Raw genomic sequence first — 4,426 nt, 5'->3', positions numbered from 1 at the left:
ACAAGGTGATCCCAGCTCCCTGCTTTGTCCCCGAGGATCCGCATCACTTTCTTTGCATTCCAGCCGCGATCTGCGGTGCTTGGAATTTATTGGGATGCAAACACACTTGAACAATGCAGGTTTGCCACGGCTGGTGCCCGAGCCCTGCTGTCTGGATGAACAAAACTCTTATTTTGGATCCAGCTCCACCTGTGCCCGCTGAGTGCGCTGGTGAATGAATGGTGCGGGGTGGGGAGGCAGCTGGAAATTCAAGGCTTTTCAGTGACCCCCAGCAGGGTTTGGATGCTGCCCAAATCTCTGCTAATTGGCCCCGGGAGACCCCCGTTTGCTGCACCCTCATCAGTTTTCTGAGCCTGACAGGGGGGAGAAAAATCCCAGGATGGAGTTGGTGGGGGCAGCGCTTGGTATTCACATTCAAATCTCCCAGGTTTGGGTAGCAGCACCTCCTGCCCCTCCAGAGCCCACCCGGGGCTGGCACCTCCCAGTCTGCTCCAGCACACCCAGAACCATGGGGCTCGTCCCCAGGACTGAGTTTTGCCCGGAGTTTTCCAGGCACAACTGGAAATGGGGAGCAGCTGGGAGGAGCTGCAGCTGGCCCAGGGAATTTTTGACGGTGAGTAATAAAGAATTGCAGTTTGAAAGAGATTTGGGGGTTCCGTGCTGTTGGTGACAATGAGCTGCCAGCCCCAAGGTGGGTGAGGCAAGTCAGGGCTGGCAGGAGGTGAAATCAGTCACTCCTGAGCAGCCTGGCCCCATCCCTGACTCCCACAGGCTCTGCCAGCAGCTCTGGGACAGCAGGGAAAGGTTTTCCCCTGTCTGTAGCTCCCAGACTCTGGAGCCACCATCAGCCAGAAGAGCTGATGAAAGGTGGAGTTTGGAGCTGGTGAATGCTGGCTCTGAAGGTCTTCTCTTCCTCCTGATTTGATTTGGGCCCCTGTGCCACTGCCCTGACACCATCTCTCCTTCCTCCCTCTGCTGCCTGATGAGGTTATGGGTGACTTGTGTGGGGTTTGTGTCAGCAGGGTCCATCTCTGCCTTGTTTATTTATTTTCTACCAGTTTGTAGCTGATCAGAACCTCACCAGCAAAAGCAACTCCCCTTATGGCAAACACTGGAGAGGGGGTCTGTGCAAACTGCTGACTTTTTATTTCATGGGACCACCCTCTTCCCAAGATAACATTTATCTTAATTCATTTCCTGCAAGAAAGCTTAACTATATATTTTTAAGTGTTTAATTGGGTTTTTTTGTTTTGTTTTTTGTTGGTTTGGGGGTTTTGGTTGGTTTGTTTTTTAGGGGGTTGGGTCAGGAAAACACAGTGTTTGTCTCAGCGTGTTGTATTTGATTCTTTCTGTTTCCTCCTTTTTAAATAAATTATTAAAAATTAAATATTATCTTTTGAAACAGAGGTTGGTTTCTAGATGAAACATCAGAAAGTTTTCCTTGAAAATACCGAGGAAAATGTGTTTTGGTATTTTCCATTTTGGCATATTCCAGAGGAAATCATGGTATATTACCATGTCCCATTTTTCTCCCTGATTTTGTTGCCAAATAACCCAATCAATTTAATGTGAGTTTGCTATTAGTTCCAGTCAATTGTAATTATTTTTTTTTAAAAAAAGAAATGCTTTCCCTTGAAAAAAGAGGAAGGGAGAGGAAGTTATGCTTGTGACAGAGCAGGATTGTGAGTATTGCCTTCAGACAGCATAGAACAGCTTATGGAAGGAGGAAACTGGAGTTGCAAATACGAAAAAACTTTTGATCTCTAACCAGGCAACAATTTCTCTCAGGCAAATCACAAAGATCTTACCAAGACCCCAGGAAGTAGCTGGAAATGTTCCCACACCATAAATACACTTGACATCTGCCATTGAACAGTCTGTTGTGTGAAATGGAGCCAAATTGGATGAATTGTGTATCTGTTTTCTGCTTTGCAATGCTCTACGTTCACTTGCTACAGTCTTCCAGTGTTTTAAAACTTTTTATTTTCTTTTTTTTTTTTGTATCTTTTCTCCACCTGGTGCTCCAGTGACTTTGTCTGCAAGGAAAGGTGATGCTGCCACACAGGCTGTGGTGGGGAGTTTTGGATGCTGCCAAATTTTGTGGTTTCTGCTGCGTCCCAGAATGACAAACAACGTCTCCAAAGCCTTGTGGCACCTTTTGTGTCCTGGATGGGACCTGGGGCTTCTTCCTTCTCCAGGCAGATGTAGAAGGATGTCACAGAACCTCCTCTCAGACTTCACACCCGAGCTTTAATGGCCTTTCAAGGGTCTATTGTTTTCTGGTTTGTTCTCTTTGTGCTCAGCACCTGGCACGTAGAAAATGTGCTTGGAAGGACAAATAAATCATTCTAATCATCCTGATGGTCACAATAAATCACACAGGCCATGGGAATTGCTCCCAAAGATGCTGTGGGAGCTGGGTGTTGGGTTTTGTTTAGGCCAGACCCCCAGTTCAGATCCCCTGCAGGTTTTGGTGCCACAGCAGGAGCTGATCCCTCTGGCGTGGCTCAGGGTGGGATGGAGGCAGAAGCTCAGGGAGGACCCATCAGCTTTGGCCTTGCTGTCCCAGCAGGTTTGGTGTGGGTGGTGGGGACATGACATGGGAAACCAGCCAGCTTGGGTTTGTCTACTTTTAATGAGGGCAGAAAGTAAATAAATGGACTAAATGGCAGAGCAGAGTTGCCTATCCAAGTGCCTGAGAACTGTGAACCAGAGGGGGAAAGAAAAGCTTTGAAACTCATGCTATTTTTGGGAAACTGATAACACAAGATTCCCATTTGGCTCTTGTCTTTTGAGCCTGTTCTGCTTGGGATTTTTTGTTCAACCTGACTAGAAACCTATTATTATGTTTAAATGAAAGATGATCCTGATACCTGGCTGAGGAAGCCATTGCAAAACAAACTTGCCAGCTTGCAAAAGAGAATTGCAACACTGGCAAGGAACAGCTAAAGTTTAAAGATCCTCCTCATCTAATAGCCCCAAGCTGTTATTAATCAGGTAAGAGAGAAAGCCATGCACAGCTCTCCCTTCTGAAGTGACTCATGAGGAGGAACGCTTTTACCATTAAAAGTTTTCATTTCAGCAATTCCTTCTTTGTGCACAGAAGCCTCATTAAAGCACGGTCAGCTGCCTGTCCTGTTGGACTTGTTTGCTCTGGGCCTCTGCCTTGCTGGGCCAATTTAGGGAAGCATTGGTTTGCAGACCAGGGTGTTTGCTCAGAGTTTGATCTCCGTGGTGGGTGGATGTGAGGAAGAGGAGCGACTTGTGGCGTGGCAGCAGAATCAAGTCTGGCTAAAAGGCAGCAGAGGATAAATGGAAACACTTGACTCCCCTGCTCCACGTTTCCTAGGAGCATTTTCTTTTAATTGAGTGGGCCATTGTTTGCTGAGCATAACCTCTTGCTTCCCTTTGTAAGTGTGCCACCCCCTTTAATTAAGAGGGATGAAAAGGGGATATTCCATCCTGCAGAGGGGCAGGAAGGGGTGCAGCTGAGGTTGCTCTCTCCCATACAGCTCTGCACAGCCTGACACACTCAGCTGCATCACTCATCCTCGCTGGCAGCACCGTGCACTGGCTCCAAATAACCCAAGGATGGCAATTTGAGGGCCATGGAGGGGTTTGGGTCAGAAAGGACCTTAAAAACCACCTTGTTCCTGCCATGGGCAGGGGCACCTTGCACTGGACCAGGTGGTTCAGGCAGATTCCTTTGGGCTGCAGGAGTTTGGGTGGGGTCAGATGTCACTGTTGGACACGATGTAGAAGTGTGGGTTCAAAGCACACACCAGGACAAGTTGTAAGGAAAAGGGGTTTTTATTCTTTGAACTTTTCAGGTTTTATAGGGTTTTATGTTATAGGGTTAACATGATTGGGTAAGGGAACATCACCTCTTGTCCCATTGGTGTGACAAGAGAAAAACACACTATCTACGGTTATGCAGAACTGTTTTGAGAAAGCAAGATGGTTTACAAATGTTGTCCTTGAGTGCAAGATCTCCCAATAAACATTCTCTTGGGAACAGATGTGCCACAGATACCCTGCAATTCTCTCAGGCTCAGAGAAAATCAGGTGCACAGTCAGAGCCAGGCTCTGGGCTGCAGACCCACAGAGAAAGCCAGCACAGGGCTGAGATCAGTGGGGACATTCAGTAGCTGCCTGGCTGAGAGGATTGACAAAAAGATGATTTTGAAAAGCAAAAGCATGAGGCAATACAAGCTTTAATATCTTATTGAGGAGGGTGCTGCCCATCCTGTACTGAAATTGATGCCTAATGGTTTTTGATTTTCTTTTTCTTTTATATATTCTCTTTATTCTTTGCACAGAAATTTGGAGCTCTGTAGCCTATTACTGCATTTGTAGCTAGTTTTCCCAGTATTTTTGTCTGCCCTGATATGCAGAAAGACAAAACATATTCCAAAGCCCCTACCCT

General features: G+C 46.8%; 1 long non-coding RNA gene across 1 annotated transcript; it reads left to right on the top strand.

Moving 5' to 3' along the window:
• The first annotated feature begins 391 nt into the window (after window positions 1-391).
• LOC148182717 (uncharacterized) lies at window positions 392-2,357 on the top strand. Its single transcript, XR_015774306.1, has 2 exons — window positions 392-613; window positions 2,028-2,357. It is a non-coding gene; the product is annotated as an uncharacterized LOC148182717 (long non-coding RNA).
• Window positions 2,358-4,426: the final 2,069 nt, after the last annotated feature.

The sequence above is a fragment of the Pseudopodoces humilis genome, chromosome 21 (genome assembly GCF_049639895.1).
Source record: "Pseudopodoces humilis isolate 2021_Gansu_Grassland_sample_001 chromosome 21, ASM4963989v1, whole genome shotgun sequence".
Classification (NCBI taxonomy): domain Eukaryota; kingdom Metazoa; phylum Chordata; class Aves; order Passeriformes; family Paridae; genus Pseudopodoces; species Pseudopodoces humilis.
The sequence above is the reverse complement of the archived record's forward strand: the minus strand, read 5'-3'. Positions and strand labels throughout refer to the sequence as shown.